This window comes from Schistocerca piceifrons, chromosome X (assembly GCF_021461385.2).
Source record: "Schistocerca piceifrons isolate TAMUIC-IGC-003096 chromosome X, iqSchPice1.1, whole genome shotgun sequence".
Taxonomy (NCBI): domain Eukaryota; kingdom Metazoa; phylum Arthropoda; class Insecta; order Orthoptera; family Acrididae; genus Schistocerca; species Schistocerca piceifrons.
The window spans coordinates 897775206-897791956 of record NC_060149.1 but is presented as its reverse complement, the minus strand read 5'-3'; the positions used below and the strand labels follow the sequence as shown (position 1 = coordinate 897791956).

Below are 16751 nucleotides of genomic sequence, written 5' to 3'. Positions count from 1 at the left end.
CTGTGGGAACAGACGCTACTAGTAGTTTTGGTCAGCCCCGAGTATTTCATTTCCTCGGTACCACCTATATCTAGGAGGCATTCCCCTATCCGCCACCTGGGGAGGCGCTCGGTTGCGGGTCTACTAACCGCCCCGATATATATATATGCCTCTTATTTCATCTCTATCTCTGTTTTTACATCTTAAATTACAAAGTAATCCAGGAACTGGAGGTTTTTACAATAGCTTTATTTCGTTTTCTTCATACACTTCCCCTCACACTCACACACATAACTGGGTGAGCGTACTGATGGTCATTTGACTGGGTGACTGCCATTATTCTTGGTACCAATGTATGAGGGAAATGATTGTCAGTTAACTTGATGACTGCCGTTACCCGCAGATACTGCTGAGAGCGGCAATTATGTTGAGTTTACAGAGTGGTTGTCATTACCCTCTGGACACTATTAAATGGAGCAATGATAGTCATTTTACAGGGTAACTGCGATTATGCCCTGGATACTAGTTAGAGGGGCAGTTGAAGTCAAATTATTAATGGATGGTCATCAGACACTGCACCTATCATCTCACATGGGTTCTCCCCCCCCCCCCCTCCCTCTGTCACACACACACACACACACACACACACACACACACATACACACACACACACACACACACACACACACACACACACACTCTCAATGCATAATATTTCATCTGTGTAAATACTGTACTGCTCATCATTAAATTCAATTTCACATGTGTGCACACAACATCAAAAAATTACATTCAGTATTTCCACTTCTGGCTCATCATATTCGATGAATTTTACCCCTCTGATTTATGCGCCAAAGTAAATTTCTTCTCTCTCGCTCTCTCTGGAATGCTTACTTTAATGAGGCACATCACTGTAATATATTACAGAGGAAATGAAGTGAAAAACTCAAACAAAAATTCTATTATACAAATTTATTATATACTTTTTTTACATTTTGATACAATAAATCACACTTAACTTTGATCTGTAGCACAAATAGGATGTCAACTTATGCTGCCACAAATTGGAAACATGCGAATTTAATACACAATCTACTTAGTCTTCAACGGTGTTTAAAATATCATCTACTGGAAATAGTCGGTTGTTATCATTTGAGTAAATGTATGAGATATCCCCATTAGACAACAAAGTTTTGACAGCGGAATTTGCCTTAATAAAATCGAAATGCTATTGAATTCCTCTTTGTAGGCAAACTACACTGAAAAACCAACGAAACTGGTACACCTGCCTAATATCGTGTAGGACCCCCGCGAGCACGCAGAAGCGCCGCAACACGACGTGGCGTGGCCCACTAATGTCTGAACTAGTGCTGGAGGAAGTGACACCATGAATCTGGCAGGGCTGTCTGTAAATCTGTAAGAGCACGAGAGGGTGGAGATCGCTTCTGAATATTACGTTGCAAGGCATCCCAGATATGTTCAATAATGTTCATGTGTGGGGAATTTGGTGGCCAGCGAAAATGTTTAAACTCAGAAGAGTGTTCCTGGAGCCACTCTGTAGCAATTCTGGACGCGTGAGGTGTCGCCTTGTCCTGTTGGAATTGTCCTAGGCCGTCGGAATGCACAATACTATGCAGCGAGCTTAGCATTGGTCAGGGAGCGGGTACGTGACATGCACCACCAACCTGATGTGACATCCAGAGAGTTGCTGTCTCTACACCTTCTTTTTATAACTATTCTCTTGCCAGACAAGACTGGGACCGAGTTGATGGCACCTCCTGGCCTCTAGCGGAGTCACGAGGAAGAAATCAGCGTCCTGTCAACTTGCCAGTTTTCAGCGTCTTAACCACAAGGCGTAGCAGAACGAGGACGCTCACACGGTCGTCAACCTGACGCGACCACCTTGAAAGTATTGAGCAAAGGTCTTAATTTTGCAGTTACCCCCAGAAATGTTCCTGTTGCGGTCTTCATCAGCGCAGTGGAGCAGGTGGCCCTGAAACTTCCTGCCAGTGAAGCTAGGCTGAAGAAGTCCAAAGAGAGACGTGTAGGGCGATCACTAAAACCAAGCTGCTCTTATCAAACATCTCCGGTGACGAGATAGCATTGTGGTGTTACCAGCAGATAAGGGGAATGCTATCGCCGTCCTACAGAATACAGATTATGACAGTAAGGTACAACTTCTGGATGACCCGGCATACAGACCAGTAGAAAGGGACCCATAAACAAGGTGAATAAGAAGAACAGGACTCTTCTGAAGAAAACCGGACTTCCAGAAAAGATCGTTAAGCAGCTAAGGACTACAGCACCAGTACCACCCATACTTTATGACCTGCTTAAGGAGCACATTGCTGCAGCCACCTACCTCACTGCTCAACTCTTTAAGAAGATGCCCTCGTCATGTGTGAGGAAGTGTGCCCATCACGTTCGCAACTCAGAGGATTTCTTACCATGCCTCAGGCAGCTACAGATCACGGACTCTGACATTACGCTCGGTTTCGACGTGATCTCCCCGTTCACCCGCGTACATGATTCACTTGACCTGATTGGAGAAATGTTCGACGGTGCTCTCCTGGACTTATTCAGGCACATATTGACCTCGACGTACTTCCTCTATGGTGACCAATTCTACAAGCAAATGGAAGGGGTGGCAACGGGCAACCCTCTCTCACCTGTGGTGGTCAAACTAATTATGGAAATATTTAAAGAGGAGGCACTTAATCGGGCCCAGGTCATCCGAAATGCTCTTTTTGGTACGTGGATGACACCTTTATCATATTGTCCCACGGAAGGAAAAAGCTCGATGTTTTCTTCGACCACCTAAATTCACGCCACCCTAACTTTTAATTCATCATGGAACTGGAGAAGGATGGACTACTCCCTTCCTTAGATGTACTAGTTAAGAGGAAGGCAGATGGTACATTCAGTCACAGTGTGAACCGCAGACCAACTCACACCGACTTGTATTTGCAAGCCAGCAGTTGCCAACACCTGGCACAGAAAATCGGTGTACTCAGAACCCTGGTTTACTGGGCACAAACTCAGATCCTGATAATTTGGCGACGGAGATAGAGCATCTACCATCTGTGTTCTACAAAAATAGATGCTCATCTCGAGACGTTCAAAAGGCACTGCGCCCTGTTTCTCCACCACAGGTTCCTGAAGAGGCAAAAAAAGGAACGAAGAAGATTGCATATTTGCCTTACGTCGGGCCGATATCTGCCAAAATCAGTAGGATTCTCCTCAAATATAACATCAAAAGCGTGTTCCATCCATCTACCAACATCAAGGCTCTGCTAGGGTGTATGGGGGATGACCTGCGTCTACAGAAACGGGGCGTTTACCACGTACCATGTGAATGTGGTATGGCATACGTCGGCCACACGACCAGGACCTTTGACATCAAGTGCGAAGAGCACCAAAGGCATACCACGCTGAGACAGGCAACCGAGTCAGCGATTGTCGAGCATTGTTTAGATCTCAATCGTTCTATGAAGTATAAAGCTGCCAAGATTTTAATACAAACATCGAGGTACTGGGACAGTGTCATAATAGAATCCATTGAGATTAAGGTCGCGAAGAATCTCATTAACCGTGACACTGGTTTCCAGCTGAACTCGGCTTGAAACTCGGCACTCGATCTTCTGAAGACGTAACGGAGACAAGATCGAGACCCTCAAGGGACACAAGTATGAAGATGGAGTTAGAGAAACGTGTAAAAAAGGACGGACATGAAATGCTACCTCAGACAACAGACACACTACCTGAGGACTTTATTCCGAGTTTCGAGCGGCAATTTGAACATTATCGGCCTGAAAATAACGTTGCAGCCGCTTCTGGCGGGCAAGAATTTCGGACGGAACGCCTAACGCGTTAACCACGGTAACAGAACGTCCTAGATCACAGGAGGACTTAAATGACGACAGTCGGAAGATAATCGTGTAGCACTTCTTGGACGTCATTCAGAACTTAACACAGCAAGATTGACAACGGATAATAACCACGAAGTAGGCGCACAGAGCTCGGAACAGCCTCTGTTAGAAGAAAACCTTTCAGTCTCTGCTACCGGTCAGCGAATACCACGGACAGAGCGGCTGCCGCGGCGCGGACCGCAGACGGAGCGCCTTGCACAACAAAAGCACAAATACCGGAATCAACATCAGATAGCACCTGAAGAAGACAGCGATTCACGCAGTTGAAATGTCGTGCGGGAAAGACGCGAATAACCGGCAGAAACCCGATTATTTAAGATGATAAATCCTCGTCCGGAAAGGCTGAAGAACTACATTCATACTTGTCATAATCCTTAAAAACAACGAACTTTTAATAATCTCTAAAGCACTCCCTCTTAAGCGATTGTATTATTTTCTCTTTCACTTCTGAAAAAGAATTTAGACTATAATGAAAAACCAATGACATTGTATATAAGAACTAAACACTCTCAAGGATTAAACATGGAGCCACAACAATCTACTTTCAGAGAGCGGATATTAATATATCTCAGACGTTGGTATGCAGAACGTAAGGACAAAAGTAACTTTCGTATGACGTGTAAGTGCCAAGTAACATAAGATGAAGCTTGGAGTGCCAAGTAACATAGGGTGAAGCTTGGCCCATACCTAGAAAGAATTGCTACAGTATAGTACAGCAAATATCTAAAGGAAGTACGCAATGAGACGAACCGAAATTACACTCTTATTCAAAGACAATAATTATTCTGCAGTCGCCGCGATTTATGATGGTCGCCTAGGCATTACAAAAGGCGGAAGTGGTTCTCAATAGGGTATGCGGTCACCATGGACGGCAGTTCGTGCTCTACAATGCTGCCCACGAGGTTTGTCAGCAGTTTTGTGGTATAGCGTTCCAGCACAGTTGACAACTGCTGGATGCTCGTCGGTGAATGAGGATGCTCTGCAACACGAATATGTCTCCCCAGTGATCCCACTTGTGCTCCATCGTATTTAAGTCACGGAAATGGGAAGGCCACATTCGCAGAATATCTCCTCATCCTATGAGCTGTCTGGGCTGTTTGATACACTTACATATTGTCATCCATAAAAACGAATTCAGGGGTGAATGCATCCTTGAAAAGACGCTCATGGGGAAGAAGTACAGTTTCGCAATAACACTGACAGGTGGCTGTACAGTATTCAAAGATTTGGAGGACAGTACACCCGAGAAACATTATTTCTCCATACACTATAACATCTGGACCGCCATAACGATCATGTTCCCAGGTGCATTACGTGTTCGCACCTCTCGCCAATGAAGGTACGTCCAAAAACTCTACTCAGGCTCAATCTGCTCACATCCGAGAGGAGCACGTGAGCCCAATGCTCGTAGGTCAGGTCTCTATGCTCTTAGTACCATCACAAACAGCACTGTCAATGTGAGAGTGTCAACTGAATATAAATACTTTTTGTCTGGTAACGGCACCTCCCCTACACAGTTGTCCTGGCACTGTGGAGCGTGAAAGCCCCGTTGAATGTGGTTGCAATTGCACCCACTGTTAGATGTGAGTTCTTTCTTATCTATTGCACAATGTAATGGTCATAGTTGACTGTAGCCGAACACCCCCTCTCCTTCAGGCAGCAGTGTCTGTGGTTTGGAACGCCCGCCATGCACGTGAAAAAATGCTGTGAGCAACATTACCAAATTCCTAGGCTACACTCATCACACTTCGTCCTGCTTCCAGTTTCCCGATAACTCTGCTGCATGTGAAGTCATCCAGATGCTGTCCCTGGGCCATTTTGTAAGGAAGAACACCAGCACAGCACACTGTAACTTCTCACTGATCGGCACGCATTGTCTTTTCTTATTCCTTTAAGTACTTCGTGTTGAGGGGCCAGCCGCATTTAGCGCTGTAGACACGCTGACTTCGCACCGTGTCACGTCCACCTTCCTCTGCGCTACTGCAAGATCTGTCAACATGCTCCCACTCTTTCATTCATTCGCACCAAGTAGTTAATACACTCCTGGAAATTGAAATAAGAACACCGTGAATTCATTGCCCCAGGAAGGGGAAACTTTATTGACACATTCCTGGGGTCAGATACATCACATGATCACACTGACAGAACCACAGGCACATAGACACAGGCAACAGAGCATGCACAATGTCGGCACTAGTACAGTGTATATCCACCTTTCGCAGCAATGCAGGCTGCTATTCTCCCATGGAGACGATCGTAGAGATGCTGGATGTAGTCCTGTGGAACGGCTTGCCATGCCATTTCCACCTGGCGCCTCAGTTGGACCAGCGTTCGTGCTGGACGTGCAGACCGCGTGAGACGACGCTTCATCCAGTCCCAAACATGATCAATGGGGGACAGATCCGGAGATCTTGCTGGCCAGGGTAGTTGACTTACACCTTCTAGAGCACGTTGGGTGGCACGGGATACATGCGGACGTGCATTGTCCTGTTGGAACAGCAAGTTCCCTTGCCGGTCTAGGAATGGTAGAACGATGGGTTCGATGACGGTTTGGATGTACCGTGCACTATTCAGTGTCCCCTCGACGATCACCAGTGGTGTACGGCCAGTGTAGGAGATCGCTCCCCACACCATGATGCCGGGTGTTGGCCCTGTGTGCCTCGGTCGTATGCAGTCCTGATTGTGGCGCTCACCTGCACGGCGCCAAACACGCATACGACCATTATTGGCACCAAGGCAGAAGCGACTCTCATCGCTGAAGACGACACGTCTCCATTCGTCCCTCCATTCACGCCTGTCGCGACACCACTGGAGGCGGGCTGCACGATGTTGGGGCGTGAGCGGAAGACGGCCTAACGGTGTGCGGGACCGTAGCCCAGCTTCATCGAGACGGTTGCGAATGGTCCTCGCCGATACCCCAGGAGCAACAGTGTCCCTAATTTGCTGGGAAGTGGCGGTGCGGACCCCTACGGCACTGCGTAGGATCCTACGGTCTTGGCGTGCATCCGTGCGTCGCTGCGGTCCGGTCCCAGGTCGACGGGCACGTGCACCTTCCGCCGACCACTGGCGACAACATCGATGTACTGTGGAGACCTCACGCCCCACGTGTTGAGCAATTCGGCGGTACGTCCACCCGGCCTCCCGCATGCCCACTATACGCCCTCGCTCAAAGTCCGTCAACTGCACATACGGTTCACGTCCACGCTGTCGCGGCATGCTACCAGTGTTAAAGACTGCGATGGAGCTCCGTATGCCACGGCAAACTGGCTGACACTGACGGCGGCGGTGCACAAATGCTGCGCAGCTAGCGCCATTCGACGGCCAACACCGCGGTTCCTGGTGTGTCCGCTGTGCCGTGCGTGTGATCATTGCTTGTACAGCCCTCTCGCAGTGTCCGGAGCAAGTGTGGTGGGTCTGACACACCGGTGTCAATGTGTTCTTTTTTCCATTTCCAGGAGTGTATGTTATGTTACGCTATCCAGCGCGTTCTTGAGTTTTGTAGAGCAGTGTAGTTCCACTACATGATGCTTTACGAATAGGAACTGACGATAGTTATACAGAGTGGGGCAAGTAAAAGCGGTCCAGAGAACAGACTTCCAGAATATAAAGCAACACAGCAGAGGAACGGAAATACGGTACTAACCTGACTATAGCATATGTTGAAAGTGTCTACCATTCATCTCTTGGCACTTTGGGCCATGGTCAGCAAGTTGCCGAAGGCGGTTCGAAGTTGTCCAAAACCTGTGATTCTGTGGGTTGACATAACCACTCAAATGAAACCACGCTTCATCAGACATACATAACAGATCCATGTCCAAGCCATTCATTGTTATCTCAGCGAACAGCTATTCACAAAACTGGAGGTGCTAGAAGCATCTGCTGGTTTTAATGCATGAACAACAGACACCCGGTAGAGACGCACATGCAGGTCCAGGTGGAACAGTCGACCACACGATCGGCGTGATGCAACTGTATCTTGTGACAGGCGTCGTGTTGATTTGGTAGGACTCTGAATATTTTCTGCTGATCTGTAGCCATATTTTCTCGTTTGCGGCGCACGTTTCTTAATGTTTTTTGAGTTTTTCAAAACAGATCCTGTCTGACGCCATTTTCGGGCTAAGCGCTGCATGCCATCTTTGCTGGCAATTTGACACCACTAAACTTCTCAGCAAACAACTGACCACAGCGTTTCCACAACACTGTTGTCGCGTAACTTTCCACAACGAACGCCAGATGCTCCACTATAAGTACCATCGTCACTTTTGCACTGCTCCACTCACAATGATACAGCCTGCACTATGCTCTGAACCGATGCGGATCATGTGGCAGTGTACATGTAGTGTGCACGTCACAGGGTGTGGTTATATACATACATTCACCTCCAATCGTACCCACTCGTCCGAGCCACTTTTATTTGCTCCACCCTGTATAAACAACCTTCTGCTAGCTTCACATGAAAAAAGTATATTAGTGTGTATCACTATTTTCAAAATCAACTGTGTCCGTTTAGTTCACTCGTCCACAGTACATCATGTAAATGGTGGCATTGTTGCGAAAGTCATCACTAATAGTTGAGAATCTTGATGGCAGATGTATTTTCCAGTCTTTCAGATAAACCAGCGTTGTTGCTCCAAATTTGATTCTGGCGTATCTCGTGCTCGATATTGGATGGCACTCTCTGTCTTCCAAGAGAGATAATCTTTCAGCGTGTAATACACTTCTGCTGGCGCCCAGAAGCTTCAAGCTCTGCAACGTGCAAGTAGATGAATCCCTGCTTTCCTGTATTACAAGTAATTTATAAGTGAAACATAAACCGTGACTGTGGCTATAATCTTAGCAAGGCTTGGGAACCAGCGACTGGGATAATCAAGAGTAAATCGAGCAAACGTGTAGCTGTGACGACCACGGCGGACAGAGCCATCACACCGACGTCATCTCAGACGCCGTCTCAATCTGTTCCACCGAACGACCGTGGCGCGGGGCGCGGACGGTGGAGGGAGCACGCCGCTGGCTGAGGGTATTTAAATCGGCCGCCGCAGCGACCGGATCCAGTTCCCTCTGAGCAGCCATAGCGTACGGATCTCCGTGCCGGCACGTTCACAGGAGCTCAGTCCGTCAGTTCACCTGATGATGGCGACATGTATGATCGCCGAAATATTGTGCCCGTTGGACACTGTAGACCGGCAGTACACCCGTGGATATTTTGATTATAAATTTAATTAGTCCAAGCGTTACGTAATGTATGTCATTTTTATGTCCAAAAAAGAAGAAAGCGCTGAGCGATGGGGAAAACTCTGTTGACGACATTGATGGTGACGTCTTTGACACTGCAGCAACAATGGCAAGCTACTCGTGGTGCGTCTTTTATAACACACCACCATGCTGGGTCAACAAGTTCTGACAGGCATGAAATGCGATTAGTCGGCTAGTCAGCAAGTCCCGTCTTGTCAGCACAAGCACCATATTTCGTCTTCCACATCTCCAAGGGACATCATCACAGAGGTACGTGTACTTCGAGGTACACATGATGTAGCTCAGTCTTAACTGTGTGTGTTGTATATATACAGTGTGACTGCTACGGTCGCAGGTTCGAATCCTGCCTCGGGCATGGATGTGTGTGATGTCCTTAGGTTAGTTAGGTTTAAGTAGTTCTAAGTTCTAGGGGACTGATGACCACAGCTGTTAAGTCCCATAGTGCTCAGAGCCATTTGAACCATTTTTTGTATATATACATTTCAAACAACAGGATGCACACATACGCATTCAGGGAACTCTGATGCAGATGTTGTTGCCTCTCTGCGCCTCTGTACTGCACGAATTACATTGGCTGACCACAATTTTTGTGGAAAAAAAATTAACTACCGCAGTTTAAATGCGTGTGATAAGCTAAGTCTTTGAGTCTCACATTTCAAAACAAGTGCTAGCATTCGCTGGGCTCTTTTTCCTTGTCAGAGCAAAATACACTGAGGTGACAAAAATCATGGGATAATGATATGCGTAGATACAGATGGCGGCACAAGGTATAAAAGTGCGCCGGCCGCTATGGACGAGCGGTTCTAGGACCTTCAGTCCGGAACCGCGCTGCTGCTGCGGTCACTGGTTCGAATCCTGCCTTGGGCATGGATGTGTGTGATGTCCTTAGGTTAGTTAGGTTTAAGTAGTTATAAGTCTAGGGGACTGATGACCTGAGATGTTAAGTCCCATAGTGCTCAGAGCCATTTGATTTCTTTTTAATAAAAGCGCAGAGCATTGGCAGAGCTGTCATCTGTTCTCGGGTGATTAGTGTGAAAAGGTTTCCGACCTGATAATGGGCATACGACGGGAGTTAACAGACTTCCAACACGAAACGACAGTTGGAGTTGACGCATGGGACATCCCACTTCGGAAATCGTTAGGGAATTCAGTATTTCGAGATCTACAGTGCCAATAGTGTGCCGAGAATACCAAATTTCAGATATTACCTCTCACCATGGATAACGCAGGGGCCGACGGTTTCACTTAACGACCGAGAGCAGCGGCGCTTACGCAGAGTTGCAGTGCTAACAGGCAAGCAACACTGCGTGAAATACTAGCAGATATCAGTGTGGGACGTACGATAAACGTATCCGTTAGAACAGCGCGGCAAAATTCGGCTTTAATGGGTTGTGGCAGCAGACGACCGACACGAGTGATTCGCTAATAGCACAACATCGCCTGCAGTACATCTTCTGGGCTCCTGACCATATCGCTTGGACCCTATAAGGCTGGAAAACCGTGGCCTAGTCAGATAAGTTGCAGTTTCAGTTGGTAAGAGCTGATGGTAGGGTTCGAGTGTAGCACAGACCCCACGAAGCCGTGGACACAAGTTGTCAAAGGGCACTGTGCAAGCTGGTGGTGGTTCCACAATGGTGTGGAGTGTGTTTACGTGGCCTGGTCCAACTGAACGGATCATTGATTGCAAATGGTTTTCTTCAGCTACTTGGAGAACATTTGCAGCCATTCGTGGACTTCATGTTCCCAAACAAAGATGGAATGTTTATGGACGACAATGCGCCATGTCACTGGGGCACAATTGTTCGCTATTGCTTTGAAGAAGATTCTGGACAATTCGAGCGAATGATTTGGCCACCCAGATCGCCAGACATGAATCCCATCAAATATTTATGGGACATAATCGAGGGGTCAGTTTGTGCACAAAATCCTGCACCGGCAACACTTTCGCAATTATGGACGGCTGTAGAGGCAGCGTGGCTCAGTATTCTGCAGGGGACTTCCAGCGACTTGTTGAGTCCATGGCACGTCGAACTGCTGCACTATGTCAGCCAAAAGGAGGTCCGATACGATGTTAGGAGGTGTCCTGTGACTTTTGTCACCTCAATGTAAGATAGACGCTTGGCTGAGCGGTACCTTACATCCACCACTGTGTTAAGTGTCGAGGTGAGAATCTAATATTGGCGCTATAAGTAAGTCTATATATTCAGTTCCCCTCTGAAATCGAATACGATCCCTCACCATGTGTTCCCAAGATTTACTGTGTGCTGTTCAATATGTGAAGCCCCATACAATAATTATGTGAACCGTTTCCAAATCTGCGTAAAACACTTTTTGTGGGCGTCTTTCAATTGATGGAATGATGTCACATGCAACTTCCTACTCTGCAATTAAGTCTATCACTTTATTATCGTGTGAATCATTGTCTACCACTTTCGACTGTACATTAATCTTGAAGACTGCTTGGGATGCTTTCAGTGAAGTGTCAATGTATCTGGAGGAATGGTAGCCCATTCTTTTTCTAGAGGTGAAACCAGAGAAGGTAGTAGTGTTCGACACAGATATCGAGAATGAAGTCGAAGTTAATCCCAAAGATTTTGCATCTGATTCAGATTGCAACTCAGGACTGGCTAGTCATTTTCAGGAATGTTATTGTCCATAAACCGTTGTCTCACAGATGCTGCTTAATAACAGGGTGCTCTGTTCTGTTATGCTGATACAATCAATATTCGTCTCGAAGGAGTTCCTCTACTGTACACAATGCTATAAAATGTTTTCATATCCAAATTTAGCATCTTTTTAAAAGCAATAAGGGAGCCACGCCCTAACCACGAAACCCTCCCCATACCGTAACACCAGCTCTTCCTCCTCCGTAATTCGCTGTTGGCAGATTGCTGCAGGGGACAGTGTGATTCACCACTACACATCATCGTTTCCAGTCATCCACTGTCCAGTGGCGCCGCTCTTTCCACCACCTCGAGCGTCGCTTTGCATTGACTACGGAAACGTCTGGCTTACGAGGGCCTGTTGCACCATTGCACACCATACTTTTTAATTCCTTATGCACAGTCATTTCGCTAGCTAGACTGTCGGCAGCACTTTGGAGTTCACAAATGATTCCTGCTGCTTATCTCATGCGATTATTTGTTCCTTACAAGCACCTTCCTTCACGCTCAATGGTCTCTGTTTGTCAGCATACGAGGTGTGCTCGGTCCACGTTTAGCTCTGGTTGTTCCTTCGTGTCTCCACTTCAAATCACCAACAATCGACTTGGGTAGCTTAAGATGGGGCTAAAATGTCCATGATACTTGTAGATTTGTTACTTGGGTGACATCCACTGACTAGTCTACAGTCGAAGTGACTGATCTCTCTTGACAAAACTATTCTACTGTTTTGCTTCTCTTCTGACAACACAATATACTGGTAGGCCTGCTGAAACCTTCCCCATATTCAATACTTATATTGTAATTAAAACTACGTTTATTTTGGTGAACTATGACAACAATGCTGCATGCACGGGTTGAAGAATACATCTAATTGCTACTACTGTATGAAAATTATTTGTACGTGTTATACAGTTACTTTTAAAGTAGTCCTGTTGATTGCTTCACTTACCTTACATAATGTGAAATAAATATCCTGCGAGAACGCTTCTAAGATTGCTATTAATGTTCAGTGTATTTATCTGCGGTCGAATCGAGGTGACCTATTGTGCACGTAAATAACCCATTAGTAGCTCACTGTATTCGGGCTTGCTGGAATGCGTCAAAAAGCTCATTGTTATACTCTGTCAATATGTATCCCTGTAAGAAGGTTTTTCTATTTTAAGAATTTTTTTATGTTTGGCATATGATGGTTTCCTCTCGATTTTTTTGTTCTGAGTGTCTCAATGTGTACTACATTAGTGTGCGGAATATTTCGAATTCTGTACGGTCCTGCGTATAGAAGTTCAAATTTTTTGCATCGTTTCTTCCCTTTGTGTGACAGATAATGGGTACGAACTAGTACCTTATCGCCAATCTCGTACTTGCGTAATCTACTTACCTGCTTCTGCTGTCTCTTCCGACGATCTGCAGCTCGTTTAATGTTCGCTAGTGCCATGTCTATTATCTCACAATGACGAAGTCTACGCTTCTTTGGAAAAGTAATAATTTCAGTAAGTTTATTCGGTGGGTCTTTATTCGTCAGTATTACATTTGGTGAGAGCATCGTTGACTCATTAGGTATTGCATTTATTACTTCCTTAAACTGTGAAATGTATTCGTCCCATGTTGTATGTTTTCTGTGGCAATAAATTCTACAAAGTTTCCTGATCTCTTACGTTATTCTTTCTGACGGGTTAGAAGAACTGTGATATCTTGATATGTAAATTGGTGTTATGTTCTTACTCTCTAACATTTGTTTCCATATGTCTGACCTAAACTGCGGTCTGTTATCTGAAATAACCTTCTGTACATGTCCTACTATTGATAGAAAATCTCTTACAAATGCTCTTGATACTGATCCAGCTGTTTCTTTCCATAGTGGAGAAAATGTTACAAATTTGGATGTCAGTTCTACGGCTACTAGAATATAACTATAATCTTTACTTGTTCTGGCGATTTGACCGAAACGATCTACTGCTGCCATGTGTCTTAACTCACCCAGTATGATGGGATACAGTGGTGGAATATGTGATACTGTAGATGATTTAGCTTTCTGACATATCTTACAGGATGCTATAACTTTGCGAATGTGTTTTTCCATATTTTTGAAGTGACAATTTTGTCGAAGAATTAGAAAGCATTTCCTAGCTCCGTAATGTGCATAGCTTAGGTGCGTATACCATATCAATTTGTTTCTGATCCCTTCTGGAATGCATAAAAGCCAATTGTTGCCGTCTGGGTACGAGCGAATAAACATAATATTTTGATGTATAGTGTAATTATGTCTGATTTTTGTGTTGCTCTTGTCTCGTCACAGCGTTAACATCTCTTTTAGTGTTTCATCTTTCTGCTCTTCTCTCTCTATGTCCTGTAATGCTGATGATATAAAGTTTTCGAAAACTACTTGTTTGATATACATTATACTATGGTTGTTGTAGCAGAAGATATTTTCTTTCTCTAGTCGTTTATGCTGAATAGATATCGATAGTGCGTCGGCAACAATGTTCTGCGTGCCTGGAATGTGTACAATAGTAAATTCGAACTCTTGTGGATATAATTTGCAACGACTTAATCTATCATGCGTAAGTTTTGCTGATAATAAAAGCTGGATTGCTCGGTGATCAGTATATAATGTGGTGTGTCTTCTATATAGATAATTACGGAATCTCTTAAATGCCCATACTACACATAGTGTCTCTAATTCTGTTACAGAGTAATTGCGCTCTGCTGGAGAAAGTATCCTGCTTGCAAACGCAATATGTTTAACGATTGTCTTACCGTCCTCCTCCACTTCCTGGAAAATATGTACTCCTAGTGCTGTAGTTGAACTATCTGTTGTAATGGAAATGTTTTGTGTTGGGTCAGGATGCGATAACAAAGGTGCCCTTAGTAAAGCTTCTTTCAAATTCTCGAATTCAGCTTCAGCGTCTTCATTCCATGACAAAATTGTATTTTTACCTGTGAGCTGGTATAGCAAGGGTGTGTCTAATGATTTATAATGAACGAATTTTCTAAAATAATTAATAAGGCCTAAAAAGCTCCGAAGTTCCTTCTTATTTGTTGGCACGTCGACATCTTTCAATACTTGCAATTTGTCGGAATCTAGTGCAATACCTGATTGTGAAATGATATGACCTAGAAATTTTATTGAGGTTTTTCCAAATTCAGATTTACGGAGGTTTATAGTTACATCGTTTTGCTCGAATGTATTCAGTAATTGTTGAAGGGTGTGGTTGTGCTGTTCCCAGTTTTCTGCTGCGGTTAGAATGTCATCTACATATGTAATAATTTTAAGATCCTGTGGGAGAATTGTATTCATGCCTCGTATAAAGGCTGCAGACGAAATCCTTAGTCCAAACGGAAGTTTACAAAATTGGTAAAATTCACCAAACCAAAGGAATGCCGTATACTTTCGGCAATTTGGATGCAACTGGATTTGCCAAAATCCTGATTTGAGATCGATGGTGGTATATATAGAGGTGCCATGAAACGTTTTCAGTAACTCTTCTAACGTCTGTGGTCGGTCAGTTTCTGTAATGATTATTTTATTAACCTCACGTGAATCTAAAACTAAACGGAGTGATCCATCCTTATTTTCAACGATGTGTAATGGATTTATGTATTGCTGCTGGTTCAATTATGCCCTGATCAGTCATTGCTCGTAACTCTTTCTTAACTGCTTCTGTGTATATATGCGGGATTGGATAGTGTTTTGCTTTGAAAGTCTCGTGTGGTTTCACCTGAAATTCTTACATAAATCCTGTCATCGTTCCTGGAACATTGTTAAAAACTGTTTTATGTTGCACAAGAATATTTTCTAATTCTGTGGGTTCTGTGTCGACTTCTGCTATACTGTCTCCAGCCTTGCGTGTAACTGTCTCTAATACATCTCATTCTGGAAACATCCCCCAGGCTGTGGCTAAGCCATGTCTCCACAATATCCTTTCTTTCAGGAGTGCTAGTTCTGCAAGGTTCGCAGGAGAGCTTCTGTAAAGTTTGGAAGGTAGGAGACGAAGTACTGGCAGAAGTAAAGCTGTGGGTACCGGGCGTGAGTCGTGCTTCGGTAGCTCAGTTGGTAGAGCACTTGCCCGTGAAAGGCAAAGGTCCCGAGTTCGAGTCTCGGTCGGGCACACAGTTTTAATCTGCCAGGAAGTTTCATATCAGCGCACACTCCGCTGCAGAGTGAAAATCTCATTCTGGAAACATCCCCCAGGCTGTGGCTAAGCCATGTCTCCACAATATCCTTTCTTTCAGGAGTGCTAGTTCTGCAAGGTTCGCAGGAGAGCTTCTGTAAAGTTTGGAAGGTAGGAGACGAGGTACTGGCAGAAGTAAAGCTGTGGGTACCGGGCGTGAGTCGTGCTTCGGTAGCTCAGTTGGTAGAGCACTTGCCCGCGAAAGGCAAAGGTCCCGAGTTCGAGACTCGGTCGGGCACACAGTTTTAATCTGCCAGGAAGTTTCATATCAGCGCACACTCCGCTGCAGAGTGAAAATCTCATTCTGGAAACATCCCCCAGGCTGTGGCTAAGCCATGTCTCCACAATATCCTTTCTTTCAGGAGTGCTAGTTCTGCAAGGTTCGCAGGAGAGCTTCTGTAAAGTTTGGAAGGTAGGAGACGAGGTACTGGCAGAAGTAAAGCTGTGGGTACCGGGCGTGAGTCGTGCTTCGGTAGCTCAGTTGGTAGAGCACTTGCCCGCGATAGGCAAAGGTCCCGAGTTCGAGTCTCGGTCGGGCACACAGTTTTAATCTGCCAGGAAGTTTCATATCAGCGCACACTCCGCTGCAGAGTGAAAATCTCATTCTGGAAACATCCCCCAGGCTGTGGCTAAGCCATGTCTCCACAATATCCTTTCTTTCAGGAGTGCTAGTTCTGCAAGGTTCGCAGGAGAGCTTCTGTAAAGTTTGGAAGGTAGGAGACGAGGTACTGGCAGAAGTAAAGCTGTGGGTACCG

General features: G+C 45.4%; 1 non-coding gene across 1 annotated transcript; it reads left to right on the top strand.

The window, feature by feature from the left end:
• The first annotated feature begins 15859 nt into the window (after nucleotides 1–15859).
• On the top strand, nucleotides 15860–15934 carry Trnas-uga. The gene has a single exon. It is a non-coding gene; the product is annotated as a tRNA-Ser (tRNA).
• Nucleotides 15935–16751: the final 817 nt, after the last annotated feature.